The sequence below is a fragment of the Triturus cristatus genome, chromosome 9 (genome assembly GCF_964204655.1).
Source record: "Triturus cristatus chromosome 9, aTriCri1.1, whole genome shotgun sequence".
Lineage (NCBI taxonomy): Eukaryota > Metazoa > Chordata > Amphibia > Caudata > Salamandridae > Triturus > Triturus cristatus.
Genome location: NC_140592.1, coordinates 283,454,684 through 283,473,628, shown reverse-complemented (window position 1 = coordinate 283,473,628; position 18,945 = coordinate 283,454,684).

The following is an 18,945-nucleotide window of genomic DNA, read 5'->3' as shown; positions in this document are numbered from 1 at the left end:
GATCTGGGTTAAATCCATCATTCTTTTGCTCACCATGCCACCCCAGTTTAGACCTGGCCATATGCAAATCAGTCTTGACCCTGTGCCTCATGGGAACAGTCCAGCCCGAACTGCCAAGCCAGGTCCTCCCTGGACCGGAAACAAGCATCCTAGAACTGGTTTCGGAGTTTCACCCCTCTTCAGCCAGGATAGCTTGATTCCAGTGGCACAGTGAGCCCAGGACCTACGTCTGGGCATTCCTAGCGCACTTAGGGCGAGAAAGCAAAAGACACACAATTGATGGACGGAATACAGAACAAATCAAAACATTCACACCCAGTCAAGAGATCTGGGTTAAATCCATCATTCTTTTGCTCACCATGCCACCCCAGTTTAGACCTGGCCTTATGCAAATCAGTCTTGACCCTGTGCATCATGGGAACAGTCCAGCCCGAACTGCCAAGCCAGGTCCTCCCTGGACCGGAAACAAGCATCCTAGGACCGGTTTTGGGGTTTCACCCCTCTTCAGCCAGGATAGCTTGATTCCAGTGTCACAGTGATCCCAGGACCCATGTCTGGGCATACCTGGCGCACTTAGGACGAGAAAGCAAAAGACACACAATTGATGGACGGAATGCAGAACAAATAAAAATATTCACACCCAGTCAAGAGATCTGGGTTAAATCCATCATTATTTTGCTCACCATGCCACCCCAGTTTAGACCTGGCCATATGCAAATCAGTCTTGACCCTGTGCATCATGGGAACAGTGCAGCCCGAACTACCAAGCCAGGTCCTCCCTGGACCGGAAACAAGCATCCTAGCACCTGTATCGGGGTTTCACCCCTCTTCAGCCAGGATAGCTTGATTCCAGTGGCACAGTGAGCCCAGGACCCACATCTGGGCATACCTGGCGCACTTAGGGCAAGAAAGCAAAAGACACACAATTGATGGACAAAAGACACACAATTGATGGACGGAATACAGAACAAATCAAAACATTCACCCCCAGTCAAGAGATCTGGGTTAAATCCATCCTTCTTTTGCTCGCCATGCCACCCCAATTTAGACCTGGCCATTGCAAATCAGTCTTGACACTGTCCCTCATGGGAACAGTCCAGCCCCAACTGCCAAGCCAGGTCCTCCCTGGACCGGAAACAAGCATCGTAGGACGGGTTTCGGGGTTTCACCCCTCTTCAGCCAGGATAGCTTGATTCCAGTGACACAGTGAGCCGAGGGCCCACATTTGGGCATTCCTGGCGCACTTAGGGCAAGAAAGCAAAAGACACAGAATTGATGGACGGACTGCAGAACAAATCAAAACATTCACCCCCAGTCAAGAGATCTGGGTTAAATCCATCCTTCTTTTGCTCACCATGCCACCCCAGTTTAGACCTGGCCATATGCAAATCAGTCTTGACCCTGTGCCTCATGGGAACAGTCCAGCCCAAACTGCCAAGCCAGGTCCTCCCTGGACCGGAAACATGCATCCTAGGACCGGTTTCGGGGTTTCACCCCTCTTCATCCAGGATAGCTTGATTCCAGTGGCACAGTGAGCCCAGGACCCACATCTGGGCATACCTGGCGCACTTAGGGCGAGAAAGCAAAAGACACACAATTGATGAACGAAATGCAGAACAGATCAAAACATTCACCCCAGTCAAGAGATTTGGGTTAAATCCATTATTCTTTTGCTCACCATGCCACCCCAGTTTAGACCTGGCCATGTGTAAATCAGTCTTGACCCTGTGCCTCATGGGAACAGTCCTGTTCGAACTGCCAAGCCAGGTCCTCCCTGGACCGGAAACAAGCATCCTAGGACCGGTTTCGGGGTTTCACCCCTCTTCAGCCATGATAGCTTGATTCCAGTGGCACAGTGAGCCCAGGACCTACGTCTGGGCATACCTGGCGCACTTAGGGCGAGAAAGCAAAAGACACACAATTGATGGACGGAACGCAGAACAAATAAAAAACATTCACACCCAGTCAAGAGATCTGGGTTAAATCCATCATTCTTTTGCTCACCATGCCACCCCAGTTTAGACCTGGCCATGTGCAAATCAGACTTGACCCTGTGCATCATGGGAACAGTCCAGCCCGAACTGCCAAGCCAGGTCCTCCTTGGACCGGAAACATGCATCCTAGGACCGGTTTCGGGGTTTCACCCCTCTTCATCCAGGATAGCTTGATTCCAGTGGCACAGTGAGCCCAGGACCCACATCTGGGCATACCTGGCGCACTTAGGGCGAGAAAGCAAAAGACACACAATTGATGAACGAAATGCAGAACAGATCAAAACATTCACCCCAGTCAAGAGATTTGGGTTAAATCCATCATTCTTTTGCTCACCATGCCACCCCAGTTTAGACCTGGCCATGTGTAAATCAGTCTTGACCCTGTGCCTCATGGGAACAGTCCTGTTCGAACTGCCAAGCCAGGTCCTCCCTGGACCGGAAACAAGCATCCTAGGACCGGTTTCGGGGTTTCACCCCTCTTCAGCCAGGATAGCTTGATTCCAGTGGCACAGTGAGCCCAGGACCCACATCTGGGCATACCTGGTGCACTTAGGGCGAGAAAGCAAAAGACACACAATTGATGAACGAAATGCAGAACAGATCAAAACATTCACCCCAGCCAAGAGATTTGGGTTAAATCCATCATTCTTTTGCTCGCACCATGCCACCCAAGTTTAGACCTGGCCATGTGCAAATCAGTCTTGACCCTGTGCATCATGGGAACAGTCCAGCCCAAACTGCCAAGCCAGGTCCTCCCTGGACTGGAAACAAGCATCCTAGGACCGGTTTCGGGGTTTCACCCCTCTTCAGCCAGGATAGCTTGATTCCAGTGACACAGTGAGCCCAGGACCCACGTCTGGGCATACCTGGCGCACTTAGGGCAAGAAAGCAACAGACACACAATTGATGGACGGAATGCAGAACAAATAAAAAACATTCACACCCAGTCAAGAGATCTGGGTTAAATCCATCATTCTTTTGCTCACCATGCCACTCCAGTTTAGACCTGGCCATATGCAAATCAGTCTTGACCCTGTGCATCATGGCAACAGTGCAGCCCGAACTGCCAAGCCAGGCCCTCCCTGGACCGGAAACAAGCATCCTAGCACCGGTATCGGGGTTTCACCCCTCTTCAGCCAGGATAGCTTGATTCCAGTGGCACAGTGAGCCCAGGACCCATGTCTGGGCATACCTGGCGCACTTAGGGCAAGAAAGCAAAAGACACACAATTGATGGACAAAAGACACACAATTGATGTACGGAATACAGAACAAATCAAAACATTCACCCCCATTCAAGAGATCTGGGTTAAATCCATCCTTCTTTTGCTCACCATGCCACCGCAGTTTAGACCTGGCCATTGCAAATCAGTCTTGACACTGTGCCTCATGCGAACAGTCCAGCCTGAACTGCCAAGCCAGGTCCTCCCTGGACCGGAAACAAGTATCCTAGGATCGGTTTCGGGGTTTCACCCATCTTAAGCCAGGATAGCTTGATTCCAGTGGCACAGTGAGCCCAGGACACACTTCTGGGCATTCCTGGCGCACTTAGGGTGAGAAAGCAAAAGACACACAATTGAAGGACAGAAGGCAGAACAAATCAAAACATTCACCCCCAGTCAAGAGATCTGGGTTAAATACATCATTCTTTTGCTCAGCATGCCATCCCAGTTTAGACCTGGCCATATGCAAATCAGTCTTGACCCTGTGCATCATGGCAACAGTGCAGCCCGAACTGCCAAGCCAGGCCCTCCCTGGACCGGAAACAAGCATCCTAGCACCGGTATCGGGGTTTCACCCCTCTTCAGCCAGGATAGCTTGATTCCAGTGGCACAGTGAGCCCAGGACCCATGTCTGGGCATACCTGGCGCACTTACGGCGAGAAAGTAAAAGACACACAATTGATGGATGGAATGCAGAACAAATCAAAACATTCACCCCAGTCAAGAGATCTGGGTTAAATCCATCATTCTTTTGCTCACCATGCCACCCCAGTTTAGACCTGGCCATATGCAAATCAGTCTTGACCCTGTGCCTCATGGGAACAGTCTAGCCCAAACTGCCAAGCCAGGTCCTCCCTGGACCAGAAACAAGCATCCTAGGACCGGTTTCGGGGTTTCACCCCTCTTCAGCCGGGATAGCTTGATTCCAGTGGCACAGCGAGCCCAGGACCCATATCTGGGCATACCTGGCGCACTTAGGGCAAGAAAGCAAAAGACACACAATTGATGGACAAAAGACACACAATTGATGTACGGAATACAGAACAAATCAAAACATTCACCCCCATTCAAGAGATCTGGGTTAAATCCATCCTTCTTTTGCTCACCATGCCACCGCAGTTTAGACCTGGCCATTGCAAATCAGTCTTGACACTGTGCCTCATGCGAACAGTCCAGCCTGAACTGCCAAGCCAGGTCCTCCATGGACCGGAAACAAGTATCCTAGGATCGGTTTCGGGGTTTCACCCATCTTAAGCCAGGATAGCTTGATTCCAGTGGCACAGTGAGCCCAGGACACACTTCTGGGCATTCCTGGCGCACTTAGGGTGAGAAAGCAAAAGACACACAATTGAAGGACAGAAGGCAGAACAAATCAAAACATTCACCCCCAGTCAAGAGATCTGGGTTAAATACATCATTCTTTTGCTCAGCATGCCATCCCAGTTTAGACCTGGCCATATGCAAATCAGTCTTGACCCTGTGCCTCATGGGAACAGTCCAGCCCGAACTGCCTAGCCAGGTCCTCCCTGGACCGCGAACAAGCATCCTAGGACCGGTTTTCAGGTTTCACCCCTCTCCAGCCAGGATAGCTTGATTCCAGTGGCACAGTGAGCCCAGGACCCACATCTGGGCATACCTGGCACAGTTAGGGCGAGAAAGCAAAAGACACACAATTGATGAACGAAATGCAGAACAAATCAAAACATTCACCCCAGTCAAGAGATCTGGGTAAAATCCATCATTCTTTTGCTCACCATGCCACCCCAGTTTAGACCTGGCCATATGCAAATCAGTCTTGACACTGTGCCTCATGGGAACAGTCCAGCCCGAACTGCCAAGCCAGGTCCTCCCGGGACCGGAAACAAGCATCCTAGAACTGGTTTCGGAGTTTCACCCCTCTTCAGCCAGGATAGCTTGATTCCAGTGGCACAGTGAGCCCAGGACCTATGTCTGGGCATTCCTAGCGCACTTAGGGCGAGAAAGCAAAAGACACACAATTGATGGACGGAATACAGAACAAATCAAAACATTCACACCCAGTCAAGAGATCTGGGTTAAATCCATCATTCTTTTGCTCACCATGCCACCCCAGTTTAGACCTGGCCTTATGCAAATCAGTCTTGACCCTGTGCATCATGGGAACAGTCCAGCCCGAACTGCTAAGCCAGGTCCTCCCTGGACCGGAAACAAGCATCCTAGGACCGGTTTCGGGGTTTCACGCCTCTTCAGCCAGGATAGCTTGATTCCAGTGTCACAGTGATCCCAGGACCCATGTCTGGGCATACCTGGCGCACTTAGGACGAGAAAGCAAAAGACACACAATTGATGGACGGAATGCAGAACAAATAAAAATATTCACACCCAGTCAAGAGATCTGGGTTAAATCCATCATTCTTTTGCTCACCATGCCACCCCAGTTTAGACCTGGCCATATGCAAATCAGTCTTGACCCTGTGCATCATGGGAACAGTGCAGCCCGAACTACCAAGCCAGGTCCTCCCTGGACCGGAAACAAGCATCCTAGCACCGGTATCGGGGTTTCACCCCTCTTCAGCCAGGATAGCTTGATTCCAGTGACACAGTGAGCCCAGGGCCCACATTTGGGCATTCCTGGCGCACTTAGGGCAAGAAAGCAAAAGACACAGAATTGATGGACGGACTGCAGACAAATCAAAACATTCACCCCCAGTCAAGAGATCTGGGTTAAATCCATCCTTCTTTTGCTCACCATGCCACCCCAGTTTAGACCTGGCCATATGCAAATCAGTCTTGACCCTGTGCCTCATGGGAACAGTCCAGCCCGAACTGCCAAGCCAGGTCCTCCCTGGACCGGAAACATGCATCCTAGGACCGGTTTCGGGGTTTCACCCCTCTTCATCCAGGATAGCTTGATTCCAGTGGCAAAGTGAGCCCAGGACCCACATCTGGGCATACCTGGCGCACTTAGGGCGAGAAAGCAAAAGAAACACAATTGATGAACAAAATGCAGAACAGATCAAAACATTCACCCCAGTCAAGAGATTTGGGTTAAATCCATCATTCTTTTGCTCACCATGCCACCCCAGTTTAGACCTGGCCATGTGTAAATCAGTCTTGACCCTGTGCCTCATGGGAACAGTCCTGTTCGAACTGCCAAGCCAGGTCCTCCCTGGACCGGAAACAAGCATCCTAGGACCGGTTTCGGGGTTTCACCCCTCTTCAGCCAGGATAGCTTGATTCCAGTGGCACAGTGAGCCCAGGACCTACGTCTGGGCATACCTGGCGCACTTAGGGCGAGAAAGCAAAAGACACGCAATTGATGGACGGAACGCAGAACAAATAAAAAACATTCACACCCAGTCAAGAGATCTGGGTTAAATTCATCATTCTTTTGCTCACCATGCCACCCCAGTTTAGACCTGGCCATATGCAAATCAGTCTTGACCCTGTGCATCATGGGAACAGTCCAGCCAGAACTGCCAAGCCAGGTCCTCCCTGGACCGGAAACAAGCATCCTAGAACTGGTTTCGGAGTTTCACCCCTCTTCAGCCAGGATAGCTTGATTCCAGTGGCACAGTGAGCCCAGGACCTACGTCTGGGCATTCCTAGCGCACTTAGGGCGAGAAAGCAAAAGACACACAATTGATGGACGGAATACAGAACAAATCAAAACATTCACACCCAGTCAAGAGATCTGGGTTAAATCCATCATTCTTTTGCTCACCATGCCACCCCAGTTTAGACCTGGCCTTATGCAAATCAGTCTTGACCCTGTGCATCATGGGAACAGTCTAGCCCGAACTGCCAAGCCAGGTCCTCCCTGGACCGGAAACAAGCCTCCTAGGACCGGTTTCGGGGTTTCACCCCTCTTCAGCCAGGATAGCTTGATTCCAGTGGCACAGCGAGCCCAGGACCCATATCTGGGCATACCTGGCGCACTTAGGGCAAGAAAGCAAAAGACACACAATTGATGGACAAAAGACACACAATTGATGTACAGAATATAGAACAAATCAAAACATTCACCCCCATTCAAGAGATCTGGGTTAAATCCATCCTTCTTTTGCTCACCATGCCACCGCAGTTTAGACCTGGCCATTGCAAATCAGTCTTGACACTGTGCCTCATGCGAACAGTCCAGCCTGAACTGCCAAGCCAGGTCCTCCCTGGACCGGAAACAAGCATCCTAGGATCGGTTTCGGGGTTTCACCCATCTTAAGCCAGGATAGCTTGATTCCAGTGGCACAGTGAGCCCAGGACACACTTCTGGGCATTCCTGGCACACTTAGGGTGAGAAAGCAAAAGACACACAATTGAAGGACAGAAGGCAGAACAAATCAAAACATTCACCCCCAGTCAAGAGATCTGGGTTAAATACATCATTCTTTTGCTCAGCATGCCATCCCAGTTTAGACCTGGCCATATGCAAATCAGTCTTGACCCTGTGCCTCATGGGAACAGTCCAGCCCGAACTGCCTAGCCAGGTCCTCCCTGGACCCCGAACAAGCATCCTAGGACCGGTTTTCAGGTTTCACCCCTCTCCAGCCAGGATAGCTTGATTCCAGTGGCACAGTGAGCCCAGGACCCACATCTGGGCATACCTGGCGCAGTTAGGGCGAGAAAGCAAAAGACACACAATTGATGAACGAAATGCAGAACAAATCAAAACATTCACCCCAGTCAAGAGATCTGGGTTAAATCCATCATTCTTTTGCTCACCATGCCACCCCAGTTCAGACCTGGCCATATGCAAATCAGTCTTGACCCTGTGCCTCATGGGAACAGTCCAGCCCGAACTGCCAAGCCAGGTCCTCCCTGGACCGGAAACAAGCATCCTAGAACTGGTTTCGGAGTTTCACCCCTCTTCAGCCAGGATAGCTTGATTCCAGTGGCACAGTGAGCCCAGGACCTACGTCTGGGCATTCCTAGCGCACTTAGGGCGAGAAAGCAAAAGACACACAATTGATGGACGGAATACAGAACAAATCAAAACATTCACACCCAGTCAAGAGATCTGGGTTAAATCCATCATTCTTTTGCTCACCATGCCACCCCAGTTTAGACCTGGCCTTATGCAAATCAGTCTTGACCCTGTGCATCATGGGAACAGTCCAGCCCGAACTGCCAAGCCAGGTCCTCCCTGGACCGGAAACAAGCATCCTAGGACCGGTTTTGGGGTTTCACCCCTCTTCAGCCAGGATAGCTTGATTCCAGTGTCACAGTGATCCCAGGACCCATGTCTGGGCATACCTGGCGCACTTAGGACGAGAAAGCAAAAGACACACAATTGATGGACGGAATGCAGAACAAATAAAAATATTCACACCCAGTCAAGAGATCTGGGTTAAATCCATCATTATTTTGCTCACCATGCCACCCCAGTTTAGACCTGGCCATATGCAAATCAGTCTTGACCCTGTGCATCATGGGAACAGTGCAGCCCGAACTACCAAGCCAGGTCCTCCCTGGACCGGAAACAAGCATCCTAGCACCTGTATCGGGGTTTCACCCCTCTTCAGCCAGGATAGCTTGATTCCAGTGGCACAGTGAGCCCAGGACCCACATCTGGGCATACCTGGCGCACTTAGGGCAAGAAAGCAAAAGACACACAATTGATGGACAAAAGACACACAATTGATGGACGGAATACAGAACAAATCAAAACATTCACCCCCAGTCAAGAGATCTGGGTTAAATCCATCCTTCTTTTGCTCGCCATGCCACCCCAATTTAGACCTGGCCATTGCAAATCAGTCTTGACACTGTCCCTCATGGGAACAGTCCAGCCCGAACTGCCAAGCCAGGTCCTCCCTGGACCGGAAACAAGCATCGTAGGACGGGTTTCGGGGTTTCACCCCTCTTCAGCCAGGATAGCTTGATTCCAGTGACACAGTGAGCCGAGGGCCCACATTTGGGCATTCCTGGCGCACTTAGGGCAAGAAAGCAAAAGACACAGAATTGATGGACGGACTGCAGAACAAATCAAAACATTCACCCCCAGTCAAGAGATCTGGGTTAAATCCATCCTTCTTTTGCTCACCATGCCACCCCAGTTTAGACCTGGCCATATGCAAATCAGTCTTGACCCTGTGCCTCATGGGAACAGTCCAGCCCAAACTGCCAAGCCAGGTCCTCCCTGGACCGGAAACATGCATCCTAGGACCGGTTTCGGGGTTTCACCCCTCTTCATCCAGGATAGCTTGATTCCAGTGGCACAGTGAGCCCAGGACCCACATCTGGGCATACCTGGCGCACTTAGGGCGAGAAAGCAAAAGACACACAATTGATGAACGAAATGCAGAACAGATCAAAACATTCACCCCAGTCAAGAGATTTGGGTTAAATCCATTATTCTTTTGCTCACCATGCCACCCCAGTTTAGACCTGGCCATGTGTAAATCAGTCTTGACCCTGTGCCTCATGGGAACAGTCCTGTTCGAACTGCCAAGCCAGGTCCTCCCTGGACCGGAAACAAGCATCCTAGGACCGGTTTCGGGGTTTCACCCCTCTTCAGCCATGATAGCTTGATTCCAGTGGCACAGTGAGCCCAGGACCTACGTCTGGGCATACCTGGCGCACTTAGGGCGAGAAAGCAAAAGACACACAATTGATGGACGGAACGCAGAACAAATAAAAAACATTCACACCCAGTCAAGAGATCTGGGTTAAATCCATCATTCTTTTGCTCACCATGCCACCCCAGTTTAGACCTGGCCATGTGCAAATCAGACTTGACCCTGTGCATCATGGGAACAGTCCAGCCCGAACTGCCAAGCCAGGTCCTCCTTGGACCGGAAACATGCATCCTAGGACCGGTTTCGGGGTTTCACCCCTCTTCATCCAGGATAGCTTGATTCCAGTGGCACAGTGAGCCCAGGACCCACATCTGGGCATACCTGGCGCACTTAGGGCGAGAAAGCAAAAGACACACAATTGATGAACGAAATGCAGAACAGATCAAAACATTCACCCCAGTCAAGAGATTTGGGTTAAATCCATCATTCTTTTGCTCACCATGCCACCCCAGTTTAGACCTGGCCATGTGTAAATCAGTCTTGACCCTGTGCCTCATGGGAACAGTCCTGTTCGAACTGCCAAGCCAGGTCCTCCCTGGACCGGAAACAAGCATCCTAGGACCGGTTTCGGGGTTTCACCCCTCTTCAGCCAGGATAGCTTGATTCCAGTGGCACAGTGAGCCCAGGACCCACATCTGGGCATACCTGGTGCACTTAGGGCGAGAAAGCAAAAGACACACAATTGATGAACGAAATGCAGAACAGATCAAAACATTCACCCCAGCCAAGAGATTTGGGTTAAATCCATCATTCTTTTGCTCGCACCATGCCACCCCAGTTTAGACCTGGCCATGTGCAAATCAGTCTTGACCCTGTGCATCATGGGAACAGTCCAGCCCAAACTGCCAAGCCAGGTCCTCCCTGGACTGGAAACAAGCATCCTAGGACCGGTTTCGGGGTTTCACCCCTCTTCAGCCAGGATAGCTTGATTCCAGTGACACAGTGAGCCCAGGACCCACGTCTGGGCATACCTGGCGCACTTAGGGCAAGAAAGCAACAGACTCACAATTGATGGACGGAATGCAGAACAAATAAAAAACATTCACACCCAGTCAAGAGATCTGGGTTAAATCCATCATTCTTTTGCTCACCATGCCACTCCAGTTTAGACCTGGCCATATGCAAATCAGTCTTGACCCTGTGCATCATGGCAACAGTGCAGCCCGAACTGCCAAGCCAGGCCCTCCCTGGACCGGAAACAAGCATCCTAGCACCGGTATCGGGGTTTCACCCCTCTTCAGCCAGGATAGCTTGATTCCAGTGGCACAGTGAGCCCAGGACCCATGTCTGGGCATACCTGGCGCACTTAGGGCAAGAAAGCAAAAGACACACAATTGATGGACAAAAGACACACAATTGATGTACGGAATACAGAACAAATCAAAACATTCACCCCCATTCAAGAGATCTGGGTTAAATCCATCCTTCTTTTGCTCACCATGCCACCGCAGTTTAGACCTGGCCATTGCAAATCAGTCTTGACACTGTGCCTCATGCGAACAGTCCAGCCTGAACTGCCAAGCCAGGTCCTCCCTGGACCGGAAACAAGTATCCTAGGATCGGTTTCGGGGTTTCACCCATCTTAAGCCAGGATAGCTTGATTCCAGTGGCACAGTGAGCCCAGGACACACTTCTGGGCATTCCTGGCGCACTTAGGGTGAGAAAGCAAAAGACACACAATTGAAGGACAGAAGGCAGAACAAATCAAAACATTCACCCCCAGTCAAGAGATCTGGGTTAAATACATCATTCTTTTGCTCAGCATGCCATCCCAGTTTAGACCTGGCCATATGCAAATCAGTCTTGACCCTGTGCATCATGGCAACAGTGCAGCCCGAACTGCCAAGCCAGGCCCTCCCTGGACCGGAAACAAGCATCCTAGCACCGGTATCGGGGTTTCACCCCTCTTCAGCCAGGATAGCTTGATTCCAGTGGCACAGTGAGCCCAGGACCCATGTCTGGGCATACCTGGCGCACTTACGGCGAGAAAGTAAAAGACACACAATTGATGGATGGAATGCAGAACAAATCAAAACATTCACCCCAGTCAAGAGATCTGGGTTAAATCCATCATTCTTTTGCTCACCATGCCACCCCAGTTTAGACCTGGCCATATGCAAATCAGTCTTGACCCTGTGCCTCATGGGAACAGTCTAGCCCAAACTGCCAAGCCAGGTCCTCCCTGGACCAGAAACAAGCATCCTAGGACCGGTTTCGGGGTTTCACCCCTCTTCAGCCGGGATAGCTTGATTCCAGTGGCACAGCGAGCCCAGGACCCATATCTGGGCATACCTGGCGCACTTAGGGCAAGAAAGCAAAAGACACACAATTGATGGACAAAAGACACACAATTGATGTACGGAATACAGAACAAATCAAAACATTCACCCCCATTCAAGAGATCTGGGTTAAATCCATCCTTCTTTTGCTCACCATGCCACCGCAGTTTAGACCTGGCCATTGCAAATCAGTCTTGACACTGTGCCTCATGCGAACAGTCCAGCCTGAACTGCCAAGCCAGGTCCCCCATGGACCGGAAACAAGTATCCTAGGATCGGTTTCGGGGTTTCACCCATCTTAAGCCAGGATAGCTTGATTCCAGTGGCACAGTGAGCCCAGGACACACTTCTGGGCATTCCTGGCGCACTTAGGGTGAGAAAGCAAAAGACACACAATTGAAGGACAGAAGGCAGAACAAATCAAAACATTCACCCCCAGTCAAGAGATCTGGGTTAAATACATCATTCTTTTGCTCAGCATGCCATCCCAGTTTAGACCTGGCCATATGCAAATCAGTCTTGACCCTGTGCCTCATGGGAACAGTCCAGCCCGAACTGCCTAGCCAGGTCCTCCCTGGACCGCGAACAAGCATCCTAGGACCGGTTTTCAGGTTTCACCCCTCTCCAGCCAGGATAGCTTGATTCCAGTGGCACAGTGAGCCCAGGACCCACATCTGGGCATACCTGGCACAGTTAGGGCGAGAAAGCAAAAGACACACAATTGATGAACGAAATGCAGAACAAATCAAAACATTCACCCCAGTCAAGAGATCTGGGTTAAATCCATCATTCTTTTGCTCACCATGCCACCCCAGTTTAGACCTGGCCATATGCAAATCAGTCTTGACACTGTGCCTCATGGGAACAGTCCAGCCCGAACTGCCAAGCCAGGTCCTCCCGGGACCGGAAACAAGCATCCTAGAACTGGTTTCGGAGTTTCACCCCTCTTCAGCCAGGATAGCTTGATTCCAGTGGCACAGTGAGCCCAGGACCTACGTCTGGGCATTCCTAGCGCACTTAGGGCGAGAAAGCAAAAGACACACAATTGATGGACGGAATACAGAACAAATCAAAACATTCACACCCAGTCAAGAGATCTGGGTTAAATCCATCATTCTTTTGCTCACCATGCCACCCCAGTTTAGACCTGGCCTTATGCAAATCAGTCTTGACCCTGTGCATCATGGGAACAGTCCAGCCCGAACTGCCAAGCCAGGTCCTCCCTGGACCGGAAACAAGCATCCTAGGACCGGTTTCGGGGTTTCACGCCTCTTCAGCCAGGATAGCTTGATTCCAGTGTCACAGTGATCCCAGGACCCATGTCTGGGCATACCTGGCGCACTTAGGACGAGAAAGCAAAAGACACACAATTGATGGACGGAATGCAGAACAAATAAAAATATTCACACCCAGTCAAGAGATCTGGGTTAAATCCATCATTCTTTTGCTCACCATGCCACCCCAGTTTAGACCTGGCCATATGCAAATCAGTCTTGACCCTGTGCATCATGGGAACAGTGCAGCCCGAACTACCAAGCCAGGTCCTCCCTGGACCGGAAACAAGCATCCTAGCACCGGTATCGGGGTTTCACCCCTCTTCAGCCAGGATAGCTTGATTCCAGTGACACAGTGAGCCCAGGGCCCACATTTGGGCATTCCTGGCGCACTTAGGGCAAGAAAGCAAAAGACACAGAATTGATGGACGGACTGCAGACAAATCAAAACATTCACCCCCAGTCAAGAGATCTGGGTTAAATCCATCCTTCTTTTGCTCACCATGCCACCCCAGTTTAGACCTGGCCATATGCAAATCAGTCTTGACCCTGTGCCTCATGGGAACAGTCCAGCCCGAACTGCCAAGCCAGGTCCTCCCTGGACCGGAAACATGCATCCTAGGACCGGTTTCGGGGTTTCACCCCTCTTCATCCAGGATAGCTTGATTCCAGTGGCAAAGTGAGCCCAGGACCCACATCTGGGCATACCTGGCGCACTTAGGGCGAGAAAGCAAAAGAAACACAATTGATGAACAAAATGCAGAACAGATCAAAACATTCACCCCAGTCAAGAGATTTGGGTTAAATCCATCATTCTTTTGCTCACCATGCCACCCCAGTTTAGACCTGGCCATGTGTAAATCAGTCTTGACCCTGTGCCTCATGGGAACAGTCCTGTTCGAACTGCCAAGCCAGGTCCTCCCTGGACCGCAAACAAGCATCCTAGGACCGGTTTCGGGGTTTCACCCCTCTTCAGCCAGGATAGCTTGATTCCAGTGGCACAGTGAGCCCAGGACCTACGTCTGGGCATACCTGGCGCACTTAGGGCGAGAAAGCAAAAGACACGCAATTGATGGACGGAACGCAGAACAAATAAAAAACATTCACACCCAGTCAAGAGATCTGGGTTAAATTCATCATTCTTTTGCTCACCATGCCACCCCAGTTTAGACCTGGCCATATGCAAATCAGTCTTGACCCTGTGCATCATGGGAACAGTCCAGCCAGAACTGCCAAGCCAGGTCCTCCCTGGACCGGAAACATGCATCCTAGGACCGGTTTCGGGGTTTCACCCCTCTTCATCCAGGATAGCTTGATTCCAGTGGCACAGTGAGCCCAGGACCCACATCTGGGCATACCTGGCGCACTTAGGGCGAGAAAGCAAAAGACACACAATTGATGAACGAAATGCAGAACAGATCAAAACATTCACCCCAGTCAAGAGATTTGGGTTAAATCCATCATTCTTTTGCTCACCATGCCACCCCAGTTTAGACCTGGCCATGTGTAAATCAGTCTTGACCCTGTGCCTCATGGGAACAGTCCTGTTCGAACTGCCAAGCCAGGTCCTCCCTGGACTGGAAACAAGCATCCTAGGACCGGTTTCGGGGTTTCACCCCTCTTCAGCCAGGATAGCTTGATTCCAGTGACACAGTGAGTCCAGGACCCACGTCTGGGCATACCTGGCGCACTTAGGGCAAGAAAGCAACAGACACACAATTGATGGACGGAATGCAGAACAAATAAAAAACATTCACACCCAGTCAAGAGATCTGGGTTAAATCCATCATTCTTTTGCTCACCATGCCACCCCAGTTTAGACCTGGCCATATGCAAATCAGTCTTGACCCTGTGCATCATGGCAACAGTGCAGCCCGAACGGCCAAGCCAGGCCCTCCCTGGACCGGAAACAAGCATCCTAGCACCGGTATCGGGGTTTCACCCCTCTTCAGCAAGGATAGCTTGATTCCAGTGGCACAGTGAGCCCAGGACCCATGTCTGGTCATACCTGGCGCACTTACGGCGAGAAAGTAAAAGACACACAATTGATGGATGGAATGCAGAACAAATCAAAACATTCACCCCCAGTCAAGAGATCTGGGTTAAATCCATCATTCTTTTGCTTACCATGCCACCCCAGTTTAGACCTGGCCATATGCAAATCAGTCTTGACCCTGTGCCTCATGGGAACAGTCTAGCACGAACTGCCAAGCCAGGTCCTCCCTGGACCGGAAACAAGCATCCTAGGACCGGTTTCGGGGTTTCACCCCTCTTCAGCCAGGATAGCTTGATTCCAGTGGCACAGCGAGCCCAGGACCCATATCTGGGCATACCTGGCGCACTTAGGGCAAGAAAGCAAAAGACACACCATTGATGGACAAAAGACACACAATTGATGTACGGAATACAGAACAAATCAAAACATTCACCCCCATTCAAGAGATCTGGGTTAAATCCATCCTTCTTTTGCTCACCATGCCACCGCAGTTTAGACCTGGCCATTGCAAATCAGTCTTGACACTGTGCCTCATGCGAACAGTCCAGCCTGAACTGCCAAGCCAGGTCCTCCCTGGACCGGAAACAAGCATCCTAGGATCGGTTTCGGGGTTTCACCCATCTTATGCCAGGATAGCTTGATTCCAGTGGCACAGTGAGCCCAGGACACACTTCTGGGCATTCCTGGCGCACTTAGGGTGAGAAAGCAAAAGACACACAATTGAAGGACAGAAGGCAGAACAAATCAAAACATTTACCCCCAGTCAAGAGATCTGGGTTAAATACATCATTCTTTTGCTCAGCATGCCATCCCAGTTTAGACCTGGCCATATGCAAATCAGTCTTGACCCTGTGCCTCATGGGAACAGTCCAGCCCGAACTGCCTAGCCAGGTCCTCCCTGGACCGCGAACAAGCATCCTAGGACCGGTTTTGAGGTTTCACCCCTCTCCAGCCAGGATAGCTTGATTCCAGTGGCACAGTGAGCCTAGGACCCACATCTGGGCATACCTGGCGCAGTTAGGGCGAGAAAGCAAAAGACACACAATTGATGAACGAAATGCAGAACAAATCAAAACATTCACCCCAGTCAAGAGATCTGGGTTAAATCCATCATTCTTTTGCTCACCATGCCACCCCAGTTTAGACCTGGCCATATGCAAATCAGTCTTGACCCTGTGCCTCATGGGAACAGTCCAGCCCGAACTGCCAAGCCAGGTCCTCCCTGGACCGGAAACAAGCATCCTAGAACTGGTTTCGGAGTTTCACCCCTCTTCAGCCAGGATAGCTTGATTCCAGTAGCACAGTGAGCCCAGGACCTACGTCTGGGCATTCCTAGCGCACTTAGGGCGAGAAAGCAAAAGACACACAATTGATGGACGGAATACAGAACAAATCAAAACATTCACACCCAGTCAAGAGATCTGGGTTAAATCCATCATTCTTTTGCTCACCATGCCACCCCAGTTTAGACCTGGCCTTATGCAAATCAGTCTTCACCCTGTGCATCATGGGAAAAGTCCAGCCCGAACTGCCAAGCCAGGTCCTCCCTGGACCGGAAACAAGCATCCTAGGACCGGTTTCGGGGTTTCACCCCTCTTCAGCCAGGATAGCTTGATTCCAGTGTCACAGTGATCCCAGGACCCATGTCTGGGCATACCTGGCGCACTTAGGACGAGAAAGCAAAAGACACACAATTGATGGACGGAATGCAGAACAAAAAAAAACATTCACACCCAGTCAAGAGATCTGGGTTAAATCCATCATTATTTTGCTCACCATGCCACCCCAGTTTAGGCCTGGCCATATGCAAATCAGTCTTGACCCTGTGCATCATGGGAACAGTGCAGCCCGAACTGCCAAGCCAGGTCCTCCCTGGACCGGAAACAAGCATCCTAGCACCGGTATCGGGGTTTCACCCCTCTTCAGCCAGGATAGCTTGATTCCAGTGGCACAGTGAGCCCAGGACCCACATCTGGGCATACCTGGCGCACTTAGGGCAAGAAAGCAAAAGACACACAATTGATGAACGAAATGCAGAACAGATCAAAACATTCACCCCAGTCAAGAGATTTGGGTTAAATCCATCATTCTTTTGCTCACCATGCCACCCCAGTTTAGACCTGGCCATGTGTAAATCAGTCTTGACCCTGTGCCTCATGGGAACAGTCCTGTTCGAACTGCCAAGCCAGGTCCTCCCTGGACCGGAAACAAGCATCCTAGGACCGATTTCGGGGTTTCACCCCTCTTCAGCCAGGATAGCTTGATTCCAGTGGCACAGTGAGCCCAGGACCTACGTCTGGGCCTACCTGGCGCACTTAGGGCGAGAAAGCACAAGACACACAATTGATGGACGGAATGCAGAACAAATAAAAAACATTCACACCCAGTCAAGAGATCTGGGTTAAATCCATCATTCTTTTGCTCACCATGCCACCCCAGTTTAGACCTGGCCATATGCAAATCAGTCTTGACCCTGTGCATCATGGGAACAGTGCAGCCCGAACTTCCAAGCCAGGTCCTCCCTGTACCGGAAACAAGCATCCTAGCACCAGTATCGGGATTTCACCCCTCTTCAGCCAGGATAGCTTGATTCCAGTGGCACAGTGAGCCCAGGACCCATGTCTGGGCATACCTGGCGCACTTACGGCGAGAAAGCAAAAGACACACAATTGATGGACGGAATGCAGAACAAATCAAAACATTCACCCCCAGTCAAGAGATCTGGGTTAAATCCATCATTCTTTTGCTCACCACGCCACCCCAGTTTAGACCTGGCCATATGCAAATCAGTCTTGACCCTGTGCCTCATGGGAACAGTCCAGCCCGAACTGCCAAGCCAGGTCCTCCCTGGACCGGAAACAAGCATCCTAGGACCGGTTTCGGGGTTTCACCCCTCTTCAGCCAGGATAGCTTGATTCCAGTGGCACAGTGAGCCCAGGACCCACATCTGGGCATACCTGGCGCACTTAGGGCAAGAAAGCAAAAGACACACAATTGATGGACAAAAGACACACAATTGATGGACGGAATACAGAACAAATCAAAACATTCACCCCCAGTCAAGAGATCTGGGTTAAATCCATCCTTCTTTTGCTCACCATGCCACCCCAGTATAGACCTGGCCATTGCATATCAGTCTTGACACTGTACCTCATGGGAACAGTCCAGCCTGAACTGCCAAGCCAGGTCCTCCCTGGACCGGAAACAAGCATCCTAGGATCGGTTTCAGGGTTTCACCCCTCTTCAGCCAGGATAGCTTGATTCCAGTGGCACAGTGAGCCCAGGAAGAGGGGTGAAGCCCCGAAACCGGTCCTAGGATGGTTGTTTCCAGCTCAGGGAGGACCTGGCTTGGCAGTTCAGGCTGGACTGGGCCCATGAGGCACAGGGTCAAGACTGATTTGCATATGGCTGGGTTCAAACTGGAAAGGCATGGTGAGCAAACAAACGATGGATTTAGGCCCAGATCTCTGTACTGGGGTGAATGTATGACATTGTTCTGCATTCTGTCCATCAACTGTTGTTTTTTGCATTTGTCACCCCGAGTGGTATGGGTATGCCCAGACGTGGGTCCCGTGCTCTCCATACCACTGGAATCAAGCTATCCTGGCTGAAGAGGGGTGAAACCC